Genomic DNA, 22,914 nt, shown 5'->3' with positions numbered 1-22,914 from the left:
TCCATTCAGATAGCAGGTTTGGATGAAACGTTAAGGGCTTTCAAACTAAATTAGTTGACTAAATGAGGGCAAGAAAGAATGTTCTGATAAATGATTTTTCTATGAATGTGTGAATGAAAATACATCTATGTGTGGCATACAGTTTCATTTTTTAAGTGTAACTTCTGTCTTTTAAATACATTCGCAGTTCCAAAAAAGAATTAAACAGTTTTCTCCACCCACTATAACGTTCTGCAATTTTGAATGGTGTTTAATACCTAAGAAGCAAAATCTATTGAAATCTATAAAGACAACAAACTAGGAATATAATAAACCACAAATATATCATCAGACAGAATAAATTTTTTGCAAGCAACACACATTAGAGTGTTCTCAAAATGCTGATTTCATGGCAAATTAGGATCATGTGATCCATTTTATCGCCCATTTGATCCTCAGTATTGGTATCATTTGCCCAAACATAGTTTAATAAAAAAAGCCTTGTGTAGATTTTGAAGTTTCTCTTCTTCTGCGCTATTGCAGTTCATCATTTTAGCCCCTTCTTGTGTTTTTCCTTACAAAGTATTTGTTTTTCCCCTCGCATCATTCTTTATGTATGCATTTTTCTAATTTGTGATTTTTCACCAAAAAAGACAAGTTTAGGATAACAACAGTACAGTCCACAGCCATAATAGAGATCACGTTCATACATAGTATTTCACAGTTCATAATTCTCTCACATTATTCTTACTTTCTTATAAATCTATTGTACATACCGTATTTATCGGTGTATAACATGCGCTGGCGTATGACACGCACCCCAATTTTAAGAGGGAATTTTCAGGAAATAAACAACTTTGAAGCAATCTAAGGGTCAGTGCCCATGAAGGTCCATCTGCACCCTGATCAATGTCCATCTGCAGCCTGGTCAATGTCCATATGCAGCCTGATCAATGTCCATCTGCACCCTGATCAATGTCCATCTGCACCCTGATCAATGTCCATCTGCACCCTGATCAATGTCCATCTGCAGCCTGATCAATGTCCATCTGCACCCTGATCAATGTCCATCTGCACCCTGATTAATGTCCATCTGCAGCCCATCAATGCATGAATGCAACCTGATTATTGACGTTTTATTTTAGTCTCATTTGCAGCCTCACCATCTATTATCAAATCAACCTGAACATTGGAAAATCACAGAGCTGTCATTTCCTGTTTACTCAGCTCTCACATACACACAGTCCCGCCTCCGCCATCGGCATTGGACCAGCTACTGTGATAGACAGAACACTGGTCCAATGCCGTGGCGGAGGCGGGACTGTGTGTGACGTGACAGCCCAATGAGAGCCGAGTGGAGAGGAGATAACGGCTCGATAAATTCCATTGGTGCTCGTCCCCCTACTCCCCCCCCCCCCCGAGGTATGCTGTCGACGTATAACATGCACCCACGATTTTCCCCTGATTTTAAGGGGAAAAAAGTGTGTGTTATACACCGATAAATACAGTATTGTAACAAAAAACTAGTAAGGAAGAACAGAGTCTGCTTTGCAGTATATGTATAGATTGATGTTTTCATGTTTCTTAAACTTTAAATAATCTTCTGACTTCTCTCAACATCCCGTAAGTCCCCTTCTTTCTTTGGTTCTTGTGCTTAATGTAGCCACAAATATCAAAAGGTAGACAGAAGAGAGACACAAAATTAGGAAAAAGTCATCACAATTTGTAAATTCTGAGGCTTGGTGGTGACCCTCTATCCTTTTCCCTACCTTATGGTAATTACAGCTCTGATGATGTTCATCATTACCAGTAGTTAAGTTCAATCCTGCCTTCAAGTCTTGACACCTGCAAGACAGAGAGATTATACTTACCTGGTTTGGTACCTGTTTAGGGACCCATGCCTGTGCTGCAGAGCTATGCTGCTTGAAGTATCTTCACATTTCAAACACCTCCAGGGGTGTTGAATGCCTGTATCCCCTTCCAACACTCTGTGGTTCCTTCGACCAGCCTCAAAGTCACTACAGTGTCATGTGTTCAACATGCCACAACATGCCACATGCCAAAACACAGGGCTCTCTTTCCTGCCTTCGTTTTCATCCTTCTGATTTATCCAATCAGAACCTTGTTTTTTTACTACCTGGCTAGCAGTCATCAGGTCAGCTTGTGGCTTCAGGTGAAATGAGGTTTTGATGATCCATCTTGTTGTGAGACATCAAGGCATACCTTAAAGCTGAATTTCAGGAATTCAGCAGCTTTACAAATGTACAGGCACACTATGAGTTAAATCCAATTAGGTGCATGCCACCTCCAGGACTTATCTCTATTACTTATATGTAGCAGGTTTTTCGCACCCCTGGAGGATACACTCCGGCTTTTAGAGGAAAGAAACACACAGCTATGCCCACCTCTCCCTCTGCTGCCCATTCACAGAAGCCTTTGTATTTGTGAATGAGCTCACATAATACAAAAGTCTTTGTGAATGAGCAAAAAAAGAGGGGTGGGCATAGCAGTTCCAGCGACTCTGCTTTTGAAGGAACTGAGACCTTAGTGAGCAGCTGTCAGAGTTCCAGATGTTATCTTCCTTGAGTACAATAAACCTGTTAGATGTGAATAATATAGATAAATCTAAGGCAGCATGCACTTCATTACACTTAACTCATGATATGCCTGCAGTTTTTACAAAGTAGCTGGAATTCAGCTTTAACATCTTTACGCCTGCTGTACACATATATGCGGCCTCTCGGCCAGTGGGCTTTAACACCTGAGAGGCCGCATTTATGCATACCAGAATGTAAACAGAGTTGTGCCAAGAGCATGCGCCCTGTGCTCTGGCACACTTACCGGTATTCTCTACTTGTAATCAGGAGCTTTCTGATCATGTGACCGCTGCCTGTTAGATCTGCTCTCAAATGAAGATAGCAGCATATTGCTGCTAGTCGGCGGAGCCTTGCAATGTTCATCTACCTGTGTGTTATCATGAACAGAGACAGCTGTGATGTTTCTAGCAGATTCAGGAAGAGTGCCCTCTTTTCATTCACAAAGAGAAACCAGAGAAGTATTCTGTTGTCAGAGTTCAGCACCCTGTAAGGATGTTTCAGGTCTTGTAATAAGCTTTCTCCCTCTCACATGTACATGAAGACTGGAATTGTTGACTTCATATGGAAGAAATCTGATTGTCTGAAACAGGCAGTGTTCCTAGACGCAAACGTGTGGGCCTAACTTCTTCACACATACCTCCTCAGAAGGGGGCTAGTAAAAAAATAGGATTACTCAACCAACTACATTGCCAACCATAAATGATATACACTATTTATTAAAGAACCCATTAAATTAAATTACAAACTGACTTTGCTATGCTAGGAATCTATTCATCCAGACTTTACATGATATACATTCCTGACATGTCACAGCATACAGCAACAGGATACATTTTCAGAGGAGCTCCCCCTTTACCCTTTACAAAACAGTTCTTGAGCTCTGGAGCAGCAACTTTTACCCAAATAATATTTTCTAAGGCCTCAGGCACCCTTGTGCATAATGATCCTTACTGACCATGTCAGAAGCTGATACCTATCACAAATACCATACTCACCCTTCAGTTACATAAAACTGACATACACTGTAAGATTTCTGTAGTTAAGCTCTGCAGGCTGGGCAAGAGAATTCGATTGATTCACCCACCCACACTAAAAAGTGTAAATGGCAGAATCTCCCCTGGCAGCTAATTATGGCAGCCAGATATCTGAATACCCAAACAGTGGCTGCATCTAATTGGAGCCGCAGTTTGGCTAACAATTTTCCATCTGGCTCTTTCGATTTTCAGATCCAAAGATGTTAGGTTGGAGAGTGCCAACAGAGCCACCCACGGTTCAAAAATGTCCTCTTTGTATGGCCAGCTTGCTGTACACCAGGAGATTCTCATACATAACATAAAAGTCAGATGGATGAACCGTGACTATGTGGGCACATCGTAAAGAGTAAATTTAACTTTTAAAATTAAGCTTAGTGGGCTAGTGGTCTTAGTGGGCTAATGCAGCCTGTCTACTTGCTCTAATTCTATTTTCCTTCCCACCTTTGCATATTACAGTACCTCCTGTTACATTCTGTATAATATATTTCACTGATTTACTCCTCATGACATACAAATCCTTAAATTCCAATCCCCAAAAAATTTAAAGAGCTAGTCCTTCATCAATTGATTGAATTGGTAAGATTCTGGCAGGTTAAATCCCATACCAATGTTTTTAACATTTTTTATATTCTTTGGGTGGACTCGAAACTCGTGCATCAAGATCTTTCTGCCACAACCTTTTGGCCCCATACACACAATAGAATCCATCCGCTGAAAAATCCCAGCAAATGGGTTTCAGCGGATAGATCCTATGGTGTGTACACTCCAGCGGATCTGTTTCTGCGGATATTTCTCCCCTGGGATGGATTCGAGCAGATCGAATATTTGCTGACATACCAAACAAATCTATCTGCTGGAATCCATCCCAATGGATGGATCCGCTGGTCTGTATAGACTCACCGGATCCATCCGTCCCAAGGGATCCCCCGCATGCGTCGTAATGATTCGACGCATGCGTGGAATTCCTTAAATGACAGCGTCGCGCACGTCGCCGCGTCATAATCGCGGCGACGGCGCGACACATCATCGCCAGAGGATTTCGGCGCGGATTTCAATGCGATGGTGTGTACACTCCATCGCATAGAAATCCGCGGAAATCCTCGAGAGGATTTATCCGTGGAAACCGTATCCTGGACCGTATCCGCGGATAAATCCTCCCGTGTGTATGGGGCCTTTGAGTCCACCAACATTTGCCTAAAGCTAAAATATCTGTTTTTGTTAACTAATACAATAACCCCGTGCAATCTTGTGTCCCAAAAGCCTACTCTGTATATGTTTTTGGTGAATTGGTCTGCTTTTTTAATTGATTGGGGTGGGTTTATGTGTCCATGTTTTCACTGTAGAATAGTAACATGCGTTTCAATCTATATATTGATTTTTGTGCATGGTGCGATAGTTAAATGCAGAAAGCATTGGTTCTCCGTAGAGAAGTGCCTGAAAGTATATAGATTGTTCAAGAAACTGGGAGGGAACACAGTTATATATATAGTTAAATATATATCAGGAATATATACCGGTATATATATATATATATATATATATATATATATATATATATATATATATATATATATATATATATATATATACTGTTTTTGTGTATTTTGATTTCTCTGTAAGTATAATTGATCACATTGATCGATGCATTCTATATAACATTTCTGTTTGCCTACTTATCAGAGACTCAGAGACAAAGCATGCAATAAACGTTATCAGGGCTTTTTTTTTTACCTTTCGAAAGGTTAATATATTTACAAAACTTCACTGTTTCCCTGCTGGCCTTTAAACGACAATCAGCAATTTATTGTCTCCCATATATTCAAATGTAGTGAGTATTACAGCCATCTGTCAGAGGAATTGAATAAATGATTGGATACTCGAAAATAAATATGTGGAACAAACATGATTTTTTGCCACCTCTGTCTCATCTGGGAGATTTCCCTTCAGTTCCTGTCCCATATTGAATAATTACCTGGTTGTCACCAGTGTCCCCATTGGAAGAGTTCCCCTTTTTTTCTATTCTGCGGACAACCCATAATTTAGGATTTACTGTCACTATTGATAATGATGGTAAACATGACATATAAAGAGGGTAAATCACCCTAACTGGGGCACAGACAGCATGAACAACCTGACGGGTTCTTATCCCTCTCTACTCTACCCAAAACAAATAATAAATAAAAGCTTTGGCTTTAGTGATATTTCCATTCAAAAAGGGATGGAATGGTGGAGAATAGAACCATATCCCCTTTCTTACTGTATGAAAGCATTGTTTTATCCTAACCTAGGAGAAAACTGCACTAAATTGTTTCCGACTGCTTTACTACACTGCATTGCAGTCAAAACTGTTTCTGAAGCATTTTCTCTCCAGTATCTGGAGTGTGTTATTTTTATTGAGAATTCCAACATAGGTGCATTACAAGTAAAATAAAAGAAGTCACGGCAACATTATTCTAGATTTGTCAGATTCCATACTGATCCACTGCTCACTGGGAAATATAGCATTGTGCAGGTTTGTTATTGATGCGCTGTCCCATTCATTTTCTGGTGAATCAGCTGTTACTCCCTCTTACCACATCAAGTTAATGCATTTTAGGGGTCACACTATATGCAAGTCACATCTCAGTGCTCTCTGAGGTCGCGAGTTCAAACTTTAATTAGGCAGCCGTGGATCTTTAATATATGGCCCCACAAACCTGTTAAAGGAAATCTATTTCTTGGGACTTAAAGAAATCAGTATTGATAAAGCTTATTTGCCCTTATGATTTGCTTGGTCAGCGAAGTTTAGCAACAAGTAACATCGTTCCGGTAATTACTAGACCCATTTATGGCAGTGCAGCATAGTAATTTGCATTTTTGAAATAATCTATATGCAATTAAAACTAGGTTCATGTAAGAAATACAAAGCAGGGTACATATAGTACAGAATATAAATTATTGTTATGTTTAATAAACATATAAAGGCTAAAAATAATATTTGGAGTAACGATTTTATAAAAATCAACCTCCAGTTAAGATGAATAAGGGTATTTTGCTTTGGTTGCCCATAGATGGTAGATCCTGTAGGCAGCTATGATTACTGGTTAGAGAGACTGCTGGGTTGTGTTGCCATCTAGGCTGACCATCTCAAATTGATGAGTTATGTATAGTAAATAATAACCAAGTTAAATGCTTGGTAACGCCAGTTTCACGTGCAGAGATTTAAATTCTTTCATCGTGATTAGTGTTTTGGTAAGTTACCTTTTCAAAGCTTATGAGTGAAGGGAAACAAAGCAATTTGACACAGTTTTGGATTTGTTGGAAATTGACAAGTTATCGAACTTCAAAGAGTCATACAACCCATGAATTACATTTGCCTTGGTCCTTGAACTTTGTGAACCTCAACAGCTCAGACAGATCTGCTTGCAAACATTCAGTCAAAACAAATATATAATATATCAAATATTAACAAATTGCTAATTTTTCTGATTTATTAATCAGCACTTACTAATTATACAGTAATACCTTACTAATAATGTTAACAAACGTGATGTCAGTTTCCAGTTGTGAGAAGCACATCTACAGGGATCTCTAATGCCTTCCTCAATCCTGGTATGGTGACATGAGCTCTTAAAGCCTGCTACACATGGGCTGAATATTGGCTGGTATTAGGCGGTTCAACAGAAACCGGCCAACATTTGGCCCGTGTTTATGCCAGCCTGTCTGACAGAAGCTGGCTGAACTGGCTTCTGTTGAACAAGCATGCTGAAAACCAGCACTCATCTGCCATCTGATTTTCTCCCGAGCTCCTCAGTTTTGTTTTTGATCAGCCCACTGGGTTGATAGTGTGTACCAGGCATTACACTGTAGGTAAACAGCAGCTGCCTAGTTTCAGCAGTTTGTGAACTCTTATGTTTACATGAGTGCACTGCAACATAAAAAAGCATCAGTTATGGCTCTTTGCAGTAAAAACTGGATCAAACAGGCATGTGGGGCAGAAGACTTATCTCTTAGGGGCATGGAGTGGTGATTCTGAACTAAAGCTAGCCATACACAATTGGAATTAGTTTTTTTGATTTTCTAATGGTTAATGGAGAAATATCGACAATCTTTTTTTCCCTTATGGTGAGAAAAAGGCGAAGAATGGACATTTTCCTTGTTGTTTAACTGAACAAGCAAAATTCTAATGGTCAATGTTCTAATTGTGTGATGAGCAAATTTTCCTATACAGTACATGTAATGCTATGGCATTGATATGATGCTGATGCTGCTGTCTGATGCGCATAAAGAGTGCAGGTTTCATTTTTCTAAAATGTACCTACAGGATGGCAGATGTGCCTATGGGGTTGTTGGAAAATGACAGAAGTCGTAGATGCCATGTCAGAAAGTTCAGGAACTCAGAGGAATGTGATTTGTTGGCGTTACATCATATGACCCTTTTTTTTTCTTGAAGTATCCACCGGTGTCATGTTTTCTTTCCTCTGTATCTGACACAACTTTGTTTGAATTTAAACTGAAAAAAGGGTTTTGTGCTAAGTGTAATGAACGATTCTGTTGCTGATATGAATGGGGCCAGGCTATAGATTGTTGTAATAATCTAGTATAATAGGGCAAGCCTTCAGTGACTTTCTAGTTTCTTAGAAAGCTAACAATCCACCTGGGAGGAAATCTATGTTTTTCATTTCCTAATGTGTCAGGACATATTTTCACAAGTATTCTACTATGCCATGGTGTAAAATGGAATTATTTTGACAAAGAACTGAGAACATATTATCTTGACAGTTGCATCAGAGGAAATCTCAGCAAGTTTTAACCATTCTGTCCTGCTAAGCAGCTCTGATGGCATCTGCACAACATGCTGATCACAATATCAATTATCTTCCAGCAATGGCTTTAGTTTAGTATATATATAGATTTTTTTTTTTAATACCATGTTAAGTCAACATTGGTAACTTTGAATACCTCAGGTGTTATTGCCAGTTGTGTTATAGTCTTTTTGTTAAATATATGTATATTTTCTGCGTAACATGAATGCAGCTATAAAACAGATTGCAGGTAAGCACCAGATGAAAGAATACCCTTCATACTCTGAACCAGGACTGGTCTAGCGTACTGCACACACTTCTGTACACTGGGAAGCTTCTAAAGGCTCTTCTAAAAGACCCCAAGTGGAAAAATAATGTGCAGGGATACTTTAACTGACTGCTGAGACTTGATGTTAAGCATTCACCCACGGTAAAAAAAAAATTGAGATGTGGCATCAGAAGTAATCAGAAAATTCCACAGATTAGGAGCCTGATCACTCAAATGATCCATTTTAGCATGCAGACAGGTGTCCATGTTAAGCTGACATTGGGGAGTGGTGGCTGTTGATTTATTTTAACTCATTGAAAAATGGCATTTCGTTCATATCTATCTACAACAGTGGGGGTACAGTACCTGGTGTTAAAATCAGTCCAGCTCTATCGTATTACAGAAAAATGCATTCACATCAGTCCCTGCCTTCAAGGAGCTTACAATGTAAGGTCCCTAACTCACATTCATACACATACCAGGGCCAACTTATCTACTGGCACATCTTTGGAGTGTGGGAGGAAACCAGAGTACCTGGAGAAAACCCATGCATGCATAGGAAGATCATGAAAACTCCAGGCAGGTAGGGCCATGTTTGGGATTCGAACCAACGACCCTAGTGTTGCTAGATTGGAGTGCTAACCACTTAGCCACTGTGCTGCCCATGTCTTTTTTGATTGCACTGCCTTGCATGTCATACTAACATTGTGGTGTGCACAGGACATAAATAAGCACTGATTTTGTGCGAAACGTCGGCTGTTCCCCTGTTTCTGCTGCTGTGAATTGGTGATGTATTTGCTGTTCATTTAATAAAAGACAACCTGTATGGTTTTTGGAGTGCGGCCATCCATCCTTCATCTAACTTTTATGTGTGGTGACTGGTATTAATCTGGAGCAGAAAAACTCCAGTCAATGGGGGTCTATTTATAAAAGATTGGTTGGACAAATATGACAGGTGCATTGGGTTGCAATTCAAAATGAATGGCACCGTACTTTGGGCATTTTCGCTTAGGGGTGTACTCATTTTTGTTGCCAGCGGTTTAGACATTAATGGCTGTGTGTTGAGTTATTTTGAGGGGACAGAACATTGGCACTGTTATACAAGCTGTACACTCACTACTTTACATTGCAGCAAAGTGTCATTACAAAAATGTGAGAGGTGTACTCACTTTTGTGAGATACTATATATGCAATATTATGTGATTAGAGCCTATATTATATATTCATTCTAATCTGCAGTAAAGATTTGCATGCTGCTTGTATTCCATTATGGTAGTTTGGAATATCTACATAAAAGCTGTCTTTCTGGAAGCACTGATGCATAATACCCATGGCAAAATGAATGACTCTATTGCCCATAGCAAATAGTCAAGTTCTCACATTTTTAGTTAGAGGTACAATTTAATACGAACATTCGATTTCTTTCTGCTGACAAACCTACGCTTACTTTCATGCAGTTTTACTAATGAAATACTCCACTGCCGACTAATTGCTGTGGACTACCATCCCTGGAAAATAAGAGCAGCATATAGTGGTCTCCATGAACATATTCCTTTATTCTAATATATCGAAGCACAGCATTATACAGGTAGCTCTAATCATACATAGACAAATAAGCCCAGCTGTTTCCATCTAGCTTTTGCTTCTGTGATAGCCTAATACTGTAGGTAATTCTATATATTAGGATTAATGTGTTTCTAGAGCTGAATTAAAGGCAGTGTATGGAAAGTATGTGTGGGAGGAAGGACAAGTAGCGGGTCTTTTGTCTAGGCTTTGTGCTGTACTCGCTGCTAAACCTACCTTTTGTAGTCCTGGTGCGTTGCCTCTCTACAGTCACAATCAATCAGGCTTCATTTATACACAGCGGCATAAGATCTCTGCAAAACTCAAGTTCATAATGTGCATGAAAACCTGAAAAAAAAAACGTTTATATATATATATATATATATATATATCATACGGTATATACTGTACATACAGTATGCATGTATATAATATGGCTGATTTACTAATACTGGAGAGTGCAAAATCTGGTGCAGCTCTACACAGAAACCAATCAGATTGCATGTTTTTTTGTCAAAGCTTAATTAAACAAGCTGATGTTAGAAGCTGATTGGCTATCATGCATCAGATTTTACACTGTGACGTTTTAGTAAATCAACCCCAATGTATTCATTCCATTAAAGCAAACCTTCACCTAGATCTTAAAAAATAATGGCATTTAAAAGAATACGAGTGTTGTTTCTTTTTTTTGCAGGCTGTTGTTTCCTTGTTTAGCTGTTTTTTATCTCAATTCTTTCTCTTTTCGCTTTCTGGTATTATTTTTTTGCTCTCCAATGATGCACGTGCGTATTTAGGACTATGCGGGAAATCTTTATTCTGTACATGTTCCCATACACTCCCCAAGATCCTACAGTATAAAGATGACATCTCCCTGGAAGGCACTGGTGATGTAGCCTTCCCAGGGGGCATCTGTGAGGCTTTGGCTTTGTCCCCAGTGCTTCATTTGACCAGGAAGTGAAAATAATTTGTATTAAAGTAACTAAATAATTATTTGATTTACAAAATTAGTTTCAGATCTTTTTGGGAGCTGCATACACCTGGGATTTTTAGTGTAGATGGGGAAAGGTCTGTTTTAATGTTGGATAAGATATATTTTAATTAGAATCACATACCACCTGTCTCTTACAGACCTCAAATACTATAACATAGCTGCTGTTTTTCTTACTAATTAGCATGATGCTTGCCAGCAGCATACCATTGCAGCTTTACTGCCAAAGACCTTGTTACTTTTTATGCCCTATTTAGCTGCCTACTTGGTTTCTGCATTAACTGGTTTTTGCTCATAAGTATTGCCCTATCCAACCAGAGCTTCTGAAAAAAAGGGACCTAGTATAGGGTGACCAGACATCTCCGGTTTCAGGGGACAGTCCCCAGATTGAGGACACTGTGCCCGGCCCAAGACTGTCCCCGGTTTTGTCCCCGGATTGTAGGGGCGGACTTAGGGTTGCCGCCTGTCTGTTTTTTGAGACATGGGTCTTTGTCTCTGCCTGCCTCTAACCAGACAGTGCCTTACCCGACCCACTTGTGGCTCACTATGCCGCCATGTCTGCAGTGATATCTGCTCCTGCCGGCCAAACTTTCTCCCTCCCCATCTACCCCCTGCACTCAGCACCTCCATCCACTCAGTGTGCGACAGGTGGGACACTGAGGTGGCCTCCATCTTGCTTTGGGCTCTGGCTGGCTGCAGGAGGCATACAGAGGTGGGGTTTCAGGTGGAGCCTCCATATTACCTGCTGCTCTCTTGCAAAGTGTGCGGAGATTGCGCTGGGAGACGTGGATATCAAGTGTTTGGGGTATTGTGTATGTCAGGAATTCAACAAAGGGTTCTCACCTCCCCCCCATACATCATCAACATATACAGTTCTCACCCCCCCATACACTATCAACATATACAGTTCTCACCCCCCCCTCATACATCATCCACATATACAGTTCTCACCCCCCATACACCATCCATTCATACAGCCCCACACCATCCATCCTAATTTCTAAGAAGTATCTTTTTTTATCTCACAGGTGAAATGTGAGAAATGAACTCTAGCTCTAACTATATCATACAATCATTCCATAAACACATACCACATACACTGCATATATCATTTGAGGAAAATATGCTTATTAAATCGTAAATGTACCCAAAATAAAAAAATGACCCCGGATTTCATTAAAATCTGGTCACCTTAACCTAGTACCAAACGTGTGTCATTCAGAAACCTTCACCTGTCTTTTTCAGGTTTCAAGTGTTTATTTTTAAGCAGATTGGGCAAAATACCATCTTTTAATAAAGCTCATAATCCTATTAGAGATAAAAAAACAACAGTAATAAACAATATTTGTTGGTTTATTCTGAACAAAAAGTCTATAGAGAGACAGCAAGCTATAGGACTATAGGCAAGCTAGCTAGAAGAATCCTAAAGTAGGCCAGATGGTAACATTAGGTCTACCTCAGTCAAACAAATGGATAATATGGATGGAGGGCAGGGGTGTGAAAGTCAGCAGATGTGTACCTGTAAGCTGTTGTGTCTAAGGAACCAAAGCAGCTCTGCACTGTGGGCCATAGGACATGGAAATAAAGCACTTTTGGAACGACTTTTTACAGTTGACAGACACGTTTTTGCTGCCTTTCTCACCCTTTTTGTTGCAAATTCACCACATTAGGTCCATTTTAATCAAGTAATGTTTGAAGTGGTTGGAAACCCCCACATATACCCAGTGTAGTGAACAGCCTCAGGTGATAGACAAAGATGAAACAAACTTCCCTACATAGATTTTATTAGTTTATCTGCAGTCTTCCCCTCTCTACACCCTTTCAAAGGTACATACCATGTTAAAAATATTTCTCCATCTGTTAGCAGCACAGAGAAGAGGGTGTGGAGACTGCATTGGAGGAAAGGAACACACCGCCCTCTCCTAGCGGCCACTAGGGGCGCGCGCTCGCTCCTGAGTCACGATCACTGCCGGGCACCCGCGATCGCTCGTTACAGAGCGGGGACCGGGAGCTGTGTGTGTAAACACACAGCTCCCAGGCCTGTCAGGGAGAGAAATGCTGATCTTCTGTTCATACATTGTAGTCATATCCAGTCATTTCATTGACAGTCATTTCCCCTAGTGAGGCCACCCCCCTACAGTTAGAACACATCCAGGGAACATACTTAACCCCTTCCCTGCCCCCTAGTGTTAACCCCTTCCCGGCCAGTGGCATTTTTATAGTAATCCAATGCATTTTTATAGCACTGATCGCTATAAAAATGCCAATGGTCCCAAAAATGTGTCAAAAGTGTCCGCCATAATGTCGCAGTACCTGAAAAAAATCGCTGATCACCGCCATTACTAGTAAAAAAAAAAATTAATAAAAATGCCGTAAAAATACCCCATATTTTGTAAATGCTACAACTTTTGCGCAAACCAATCAATAAACGCTTATTGCGATTTTTTTTTACGAAAGGTATGTAGAATAATATGTATCGGCCTAAACTGAGGAAAAAAAAAGTTTTTTTATATTTTTGGGGGATATTTATTATAGCAAAAAGTAAAAAATATTATTTTTTTTCAAAATTGTCGCTCTATTTTTGTTTATAGCGCACAAATTAAAGACCGCAGAGGTGATCAAATACCACCAAAAGAAAGCTCTATTTGTGGGGAAAAAGGACGCCAATTTTGTTTGGGAGCCACGTCGCACGACCGCGCAATTGTCAGTTAAAGCGACGCAGTGCCGAATCGCAAACAGTGCTCTGGTCTTTGACCAGCAATATGGTCCGGGGGTTAAGTGGTTAAATTAAAGTGGACCTAACCTGACAACAGTGGATCAGACACCTTCATAGCATGATCACCATTTTTTTGGGTTATAATTAATAAAAGGATTGAAAACAACTTTTAAAATTAAATAACTTGTTAAACTCCAAAAATTACTAAAAAACTACCCTTGCAGTGCCCCCTTCCTTCCCGAGCACTACAAAAGTTAAATGCTTTTTAAAGCCAGATGTAGATGGATCGAAATTCAGTGGGTTCCTGCTGAACCCGGCCACATTTCAATTCATGCATGGGCAGGCTGGTTTTACTTTAGTCAATCAATTGATCAACTTCAGTACAACCAGCCTATCTGATTTTTCTCATGCGATCACTGCCAGTGGCCGGGGGAAACCCAATTTCAGAATACAAAAGCTGCACAGGAGGGTTTCCTCCATCAACACTAAATGCGGTGATGGGGGAATTAAGCAATTTTCTTTCCTTTAACCCATGGTTGAAGGAAATAAAATTAAACAATGTATAGCCTGTCTAACTCTAGGGCAGTGATGGCGAACCTTGGCACCCCAGATGTTTTGGAGCTACATTTCCCATGATGCTCAACTACACTGCAGAGTGCATGAGCATCATGGGAAATGTAGCTCCAAAACATCTGGGATGTCAAGGTTAGCCATCACTGCTCTAGGGGATGAGGAATAAGGTGTAATATTTACCTTACTCGTTCCAGCAGGCTCCCTCTATCTGTGTTTCCCCAGAGCCTCTTCTAAAAGATGCTGGATCACTGGCACTACACTGTAGTGTATCACTCAGCCCCACCCCCCGGTGCGCCGCGTCATTGGATGCGATTGACAGCAGCGCTTGCCAATGGCTGCGCTGCTTTCAATCAACCAATGAACGAGCTGGGAAGACGGCCGAGAAGCCTGTTCGTTCATGGGGCGGGACTTTCGAGGGGTCAGGTAAGTAATCGGGGGGCTGGGGGGCCGCAAATACTCCGATGTTTTTTCACCTTAATGCATAGAATGCATTAAGGTGAAAAAACATTTACCTTTACAACCCCTTTAATGAGCATTTAACCCTTGCAGTGTGTGTGTGGGCAGGGGGTTGGTACTACAGGGATTGTTTCTTTGTGATTCCTGAAGTTGGAGTTCTCTGTCTTTAGAACATCTTCAAAAGGTGCAGGTAAGAATGCATTGGATTTCGTAAAAAAAGAAAAAAAAACATTTATTGGGTTAGCATCCCCTGAGTTTCGTAGAAGGAAACAAAGCACAACATAAGCTCATACATGTAGCCTAAAGACAAGTCGGTGGTTTTCAATCACAACATTGTTATATTGCGTAAGAATTGTTTTAAAAAAAATGTAATTGTGGTCTGTATTAACTTAAAAAAAGATGAGACAGCTGCACACCAATGACCTATTCAACATAAAAGCTTTATTCCGGCAAAGACCCTGGCCTTGGTCCTGGCCCAGAGACCTACCATCATGATGCGTTTCACCACTTCAGGCTTAGTTGGCTTCATTTCAGTCAGCACCTGAGTTCTGGGGGACAGAGGAACTTTTTACGCCTAGTGACTTTCAATTGTCACTTTTAACTGTATATTAACTTGGAGTTTAAGTAACCTACTACAAGTAAATGGTGCTAACATGTATTACAAAAAATTAATATGCCCTAAAACCCAAACAAGAACGTGATTTTTTTTTAACGGTTACAGTAGCTTGAAGGTAACACTTTTTTGGTAGCTCTCACGTTTACAGAACATTGAAATCAATCTATTGCAAATGAGATGATTGCCAGCAAAAGGTTAATCACAAGCTTCTGAGCAATTAAAAAAAAAACCTACGTAACTTAGGTCTGGTGTGTACACAGGCCTCTTATGCTTCCTGGTAAATGAACAGCTGTTTCTAATGAACAACAATTGTTCTTTGTAAGGTAAGTAGCTCTTTTATTGGTTTGGTTAAGGCATTATTCTGCAAACAGATGACAGCTTTATTTACTTGCCTATACAAACTGCACACAGCATGAATTAAATGGGAGACGCAGTAAGATGCACGAAGGAGGAATTATTTGAGAGTTTTTTTGTATTTATTGTTTTTTCAATGCAGAGTTGCAGAAGCCTCTAGAAATGTATCACACTGTCAACTTGTAGTCAATAACGTGTGAACAGGGAGCAGTGCTGACTTAAGGCAATAAGTCTTATGCTGCAGATGCTTCCTCTGGCTTTCCAGCTTAGAAGACAAAATTGATGGTAGACCTTTTTTCTTATAGCCACAGGTGTAGAGGATACAACATGAGCTTTATCCTGTCAGAAGTTCTGAACCCCAAGCCATGGAATTCATTTTATGAAAAGTCATGTCTGTCAGCCACCTCTTACAGATCCCCTAGGCTTGAGCTCGTCCTGGGGAAGACAGCTGGACAATAGCATACTAATATTTTCGAGAGAAATGTCCAAGTGTAGATGAATAGAATACTGTGTAATGGGTCTACTATGCTCTAAATAATACAGTGCTTCAGCGATGCTTTATAAAGTGTTTTTTTCCCTAGATACAAAACCCGCAAAATATCAACACTTAAAACACATCAGAGAGGCTAGCTCATGAAAACTTGAGATTTAGACCTGTAGCGTTTGGCATCCATCATGCTTAAATGGACACTAAATGTTCCTTTTTTATTTTTTTCTAATACAAACATGTCATACTTACCTCCACTGTGCACCTCATTTTGCACACAGTGGCCCCGAACATCCTCTTCTGGGGTCCCTTGGTGGCTCTCGCAGCTCCTCCCCGCATTAGATAACCCCCATGGAAAAGAGGTCTTCCGAGCGGGTTACCTTGCGGGCGCGCTCCCAAGTCATGCATTTGGCATCCATAGACGCTGAGTGTATGACTCGGCCCTGCCCCCGGAGCCCACGTCATTGGATTTTATTGACAGCAGCATCAGCCAATGGCTGCACTGCTATCAATCTATCCAATCAACGCTAGGACTCCGTGGAGAAGAGGACGTCGGGGACGCACGAGCAGGTGAACTGGCTCGGGTGAGTAAAACGTGGGGGGGGCTCTCTTAGAACCATATAGTACATCAGGGGTGCCCAACCAGTGGCCCAGGGGCCACATGTGGCACACGGAGCCCTCCGATGTGGCCCGCAACCTCCTGCTCTGGGATGGAATCAAATATTGTTAATAAAGGTATGTTTATTACGAAAATCAGTGTATATATGGGCATATGTGTTCTGCAGTGGTTACTGGGCTGCTTTTAAACTGATCCACAGGTGCAGAGCAGCGCACTGAAATTAGCCATAGACTTCTATTACCTGCGAGTTTTGTGTGCTTTCTGAAAGTGCACCACACCTATAGGATATAATAAAAGTCTAAGGCAAAGTTCAGCTAACCTACAGGAAAGCCACAGGTGAACTGTGCTGCACCCCTTGTGCGGGTAAACAGTGCATCAGTGTGAAAGCAGCCTTGGGCCCCTTTCCCCTGGTCAGTCCGACCCAATCGGACCCTTCATTCCCCTCTAAGGAGTGGCAGATGTAAATGGACTACCTCTAATACGATCTGCTAAAAAAAAAGTGGGTTCTATAGAGTTGAGTGGGCTGCCATCCACCCGTTCTACTCATTGTGGCCCGCGACCGGTTACCAAATCGCCTAAGTGGCCCTCGCTCTTCAAAAGTGTGGGCACCCCTGTAGTACATGATAATATGTGGAGTTCAGCACCTTAAATATGGGGCTTAGTACAAAGGTTCCAAAGGCATTCTGAAAGCACCTGTTTTAACTTACCATAAAAAGAAATTATTTTAACATCTAGTTGGTTTATTCCATGAACACACTTTTAGGTCTCTGTAACATAAAATATAATTTGTGGGTTATGGAAATGTCAAAATAGTTATATAACTGCATTATTATAGGCTAAGGGTTCCTACCAGTAAACCTTGATCATTTTCTCCTTTTCCAGACTTTCCATACAGCGCAGGCTGTTTTATTGGCGTATTTGTTAATCAGAATGTGTGTGCTTTATGATACTTTTTTCAAACACCACGACTGATTTACTGGTAATAAAATGAGCCTTTTCTTGGCGAGTTTAAAATTCTCTGTCATTTAATTTAATAGCACAGATGGTCAGGCAGTAGGCAAAAGCCAATTTCATTCTGTTGGACAAGGAAGGAGGAGAGGCATATATACTATTACGGCTGTACTTCTAGTGACAGGAGCATGGCTGTAACAAAAGAAATAAAAAACAATGTTCTCAAAAAGAACTTCACTAACTTACTGCCTTCCTGTTATTGGATCTTGGCTAACATCCCCTACTAGAGGATCATAAAAGCAGCTGTGCCCTTTTTCTTTCCTTTTATTTAGGAAAGTTCAAAATGGCATAAAAATCTAGACATCTAAGGTAGAATGAGACAAAATGGTTTGAAATTATATAGGCTTTGTTATTCTATAATCAGCACTGGTTCACCATGCTTTTAGAGAATTGATTTTATATCAATTAATAATGAGTCATAAGGGTCATATTTGTTAGCGCAAGGATTTATCTTGTGAAGTTTAAATTATTTATAATTTAGACTACTTGTGTTATTATTAGCGTTCCTTAGTTAAAGTGTTTGTTACCTCAGCATTTCCGATTCCTGATATGTGCCTGCTGTACCATCTACTTGTATGAAACATTATCCTGTTCTCTTTGTATTGATTCCTTTGTGTGAAATCCCTGGCACTCTTGCCAGTCCTTATGCTTTCTTATTAGCAATTGACCACACTAAGCAGGAGAGCACAGTGTGGTCAGTTCTCTGGCTGTTGTCCTCCAATGATCAGACTTGTCCTGACACCCTCCCTGCACAGCCATTTACTGGAAAGTTCAGTGTGTTGTTGCTTCTCCTCCCCAGCTCTTATGCAACTGAGAACAGAAGGAATGTAAAAAAGGGAAGAAAAGATATTTATAATGTTTCTTATAAGGTGTTTCCTTTCATTTCTATTTTAAACTAAATAGGTTGTTTTACAAGGTGATCATTTACAATCACTTTAAGTTACTGTAATTTTCAAATATTTTTTTTTGGTCACAATACTTTAATGGGTCTATTTTTCTTTGCACTCTGAGCCCAGGAATGTATTGTATGGGGATGTATATAATGTACTGTACACCCTAAAGCCCCATTCACACTATCAGTTTTCCTGCAGGTTTTTCTCTTTAGGTTTACCAAAACCATGTAGTGCAAGGACCTGCCTGATTGCATACAAATTGAAACTCTTGAGGTTTGACCTCATATTATATGTTTTTGGCAAACCTGAAGAGAAAACCTGCAGGAAAACTGATAGTGTGTATGGGGCTTAATAGACACAGTAGCACGGTCTTGCTTTTCCTTCAACCCCTGCCCTTATTTTTCAAGTACTCTCAAGTTGCTCCATGTTACAACGTTGGAGCTTGATAACTGGACCAGCACTGTCATATAGGGGCAAGGAAAGTTTGGAAACTTTCTTATGTTGGCCATGCACTAACAGCTAACAGCATGACTGGATGAGTCTTGTCAGGAACCATAAACAATGCGGAGATAGAAAATGCAATTAAAATCACACCTTTAAAGAAATAACAGAAAATAACCCAGATCAGGAACCAGTCAAAAACTGAAGCTAAGGTTTGGATGCCAGAGCAGATAATCAGACGAGACGGGGCCAGGAAGCCAGAAATCAGAATAGTAAGGAGCCAAAGCAGGAACAGGTATTGTAAGAGAAGTCAGCCAGGCCAGGTCACACACAGGAACATAGACAGGAACCCACGGGATATCCTTGACCACGCAAGGGCATGGAGAGAATGAGCTAAGCTGCTTAAATAGCCAAAAGGGGCTGGCTGTAGGCTGGACTAATGAGGCAGGTTAATGATAACCAGGTGAGTCACTGTGGAAACAACAAGTGGCTGGTAATTAACCAACAGCTTAGCTCTGAGCACTGAAAGAAAAGAGCTGCCCGTAAGTGGCAGAAAAAACCTGTGCCAGAAGTCTCCTATGCCAGGCTGCTGTATTCTCACACTCACTGCCCACTGTCAGAATACTGAACAGTTTTCCGCTTGGCTCCTTTGATTTTTCATTTTAAGGGTATCAGAAGAGAGGGGTCTGACAGGGTCACCCACTAAGAGAATTTTGGTTAGTTATGAAACAGGATGAAATTTGCACAGGTTATGGCCAGCTTTAGCTCCAGGCAGTTAAACAGGGCATTGGGGAAGTGAAGGGAAGTTGGATAAATGCTGCCAGTGAGACTAGCATCAAACACATGCCTGAAACTTATTTTAAGTCATCAAAGTGATGTACAATGCTTTTTTCCAGAGAAAATTACAGTGAGCTGCTTACCGTATTTTTACCTTTGTTCCTTTTTTCTGCTCTTGTTTGTTTTACCGTTTCCCTAAGCGTCGCTAAGGTGGAATATTTAAAGCACGTTTCTGCCCCCCTTTACGGTTAATTTTAAATGTCACCAGATAATTAAATAGGTTGAAAATGGCCTTCAAACTAGCATAAACTAACTATTATGTACTTGAAGAATGTCACTGTGAAATGAGTGTTCCTTTGGTGCTAATCTTGGATAAAATCACTGTAGCGTTGAGGCCTAGGGTGTCGTTCAATCTGTGCTCAGTGGCCTACTTTTTGGACACTGTAAAATGTGCAAGGCATAGCATACTTTTATTTAGGTTCATTGCCAATATTTATTTTTCTATTTAACACTGTTTTGACAGTAATTGTAGAAAAGAGCAATAACTATGAGCATATTAGTCTACCACTGAATCAAATTTACTTAATAATCTGCACACAACATGTATCTAAATGCTGGGCATATATTACTTATTTTTTTAATTCCCAATGTATTTTATTAAATATATTAAATACAAAAAGGTTTCCTCAATATATGTATGGTATTCTGCTTGGTAAAAATAATCAGTATTCATTGTATGTCCGCTGTACTCATTCAGGGCAGGCTCAACCACCTGGTAGAAGGTAGGTATCCTGAAACAGATAATAAGCGTACCGTATTTGCCGGTGTATAAGACGACTGGGCGTATAAGACGACCTCCTAATTTTCCAGCTAAAATGTTGGTTTTGGGATATACTCACTGTGCCATTATACATGCCTCACTGTGCCATCTATACATGCCTCACTGTGCCATCTATACATGCCTCACTGTGCCATCTATACATGCCTCACTGTGCCATCTATACATGCCTCACTGTGCCATTATACATGCCTCACTGTGCCATCTATACATGCCTCACTGTGCCATCAATACATGCCTCACTGTGCCATCTATACATGCCTCACTGTGCCATCTATACATGCCTCACTGTTCCATTATACGTGCCTCACTGTGCCATCTATACATGCCTCACTGTGCCATCTATACATGCCTCACTGTGCCATCAATACATGCCTCACTGTGCCATCTATACATGCCTCACTGTGTCATCTATACATGCCTCACTGTGCCATCAATACATGCCTCACTGTGCCATTCCTTGCCTCGATGATCTCCCTACCTTCTCCTGTTTGCAGAGTCATTCAGTCAGACGGCGGCCATCCATTATTCAAAAGCCGCGCCCCCTCCTCAGGCTGTTCCGTGATAGGCAGAACACTAATTTTCCCAGCAGAGCCTCTGTTCAGTGTTCCGCCTATCACGGATGTCCTCTCATCCGCAGCCGAGGCTGCGGATGAGAAGGCAATATGGATGGCCGCCGTCTGACTGACCGACTGACAGGTACCCGGCGTATAAGACGACCCCCGACTTTTGGGGCATGATTTTAGATGCAAAAAGTTGTCTTATACGCCGGAAAATACGGTAGTATAAAAATGACGTAAAATTAGTAATACTGTTTTATATCAAAATCTCACTGGCATATGCTTTCTTGACCACTGTAGGGAGATAAATCTCCTTTTATGTTAAAATAAATGAACACAAGAATGAAATCCTCTTGTAATGGCTGTGGTAAATGAAAGTAGCTTAGAACTCTACAGAAATAAGCCAATGAGTGATTCAACTCATCAAGATTGCTTTTTAAAGAAAACAAACTGTAAGGCCCCATACTCACGACCAAACATGTCTGCTGAAACTGGTCCGCGGGCCAGTTTCAGCAGACATGTTCGGTCGTGTGTGGGCGCGAGCGGGCCGAATTCCAGCAAACATTTGCCCGCCGGGCCTTTTCCCAGCAGACAAATATTCCTGGACTTGTTTTAAAACAGTCCGCTGGAATTCTGCCCGCTCGGACATGTACGGTCGTCAGTACAGACCTACCGTACATGTCCAGGCGCCCGCCGTCCCTCGCATGCGTCGAATGACTTCGACGCATGCGTGGAAGCATTTTAAAGGCGGGCCGCCCACGTCGCTGCGTCATCGACGCGGCGACACCGCGGACACGCCCCGCGTATTGTTTACGCGCGGACTTCTGTACGATGGTGTGTACAACCATCGTACAGAAGCCCTCTGGCAGACATGTATGGTGAAAACGGTCCGACGGACCGCTTTCACCATACATGTTTGTTCGTGTGTACCCGGCCTAAGACTTAGCACTTTGTTTTTAGGCAGGCTGGATGTATTTAGCTGATATAAACTGGAAGTTCATTTGATCTTTAAATGAGGCATTTTAATTCTCTATAGTCATTTACGCACAAAAAGAGCAATAATTGTCTTCTGTATCACGTAGAATTGTGCCAGGCCACATTTTTTTAAGCCCTGATTTTAAAGCAGAGTTCCACCCAAAAGAGGAAGCTTTGCTTGTTTGCCTCCTCCCCCTCTGCTGCCACATTTGGCTCCTTTCAGGGGGGGGGGCAGGTACCTGGTTTTGCCAGGTACTCGCTTCCACTTCCCACTGATCTCAGCGTGGTGAATACAGTCGGAAGTTCAGCCCCCCTCCTCCTTCCCTCGATACTGGGCCATTCACAAAGTGCAGCGTGCTTTGCACAATAGGGAACCGGCTGTGAA

General features: G+C 41.0%; 1 protein-coding gene across 7 annotated transcripts in view; it reads left to right on the top strand.

Annotated features, from left to right (window-relative positions):
• LOC120937689 (sodium/calcium exchanger 1) overlaps positions 1-22,914 on the top strand; it is a 641,159-nt gene that overhangs the window by 377,745 nt on the left and 240,500 nt on the right. The gene's annotated exons all lie outside the window — the stretch shown is intronic.

This window comes from Rana temporaria, chromosome 4 (genome assembly GCF_905171775.1).
Source record: "Rana temporaria chromosome 4, aRanTem1.1, whole genome shotgun sequence".
Classification (NCBI taxonomy): Eukaryota; Metazoa; Chordata; class Amphibia; order Anura; family Ranidae; genus Rana; species Rana temporaria.
The sequence above is the reverse complement of the archived record's forward strand: the minus strand, read 5'-3'. Positions and strand labels throughout refer to the sequence as shown.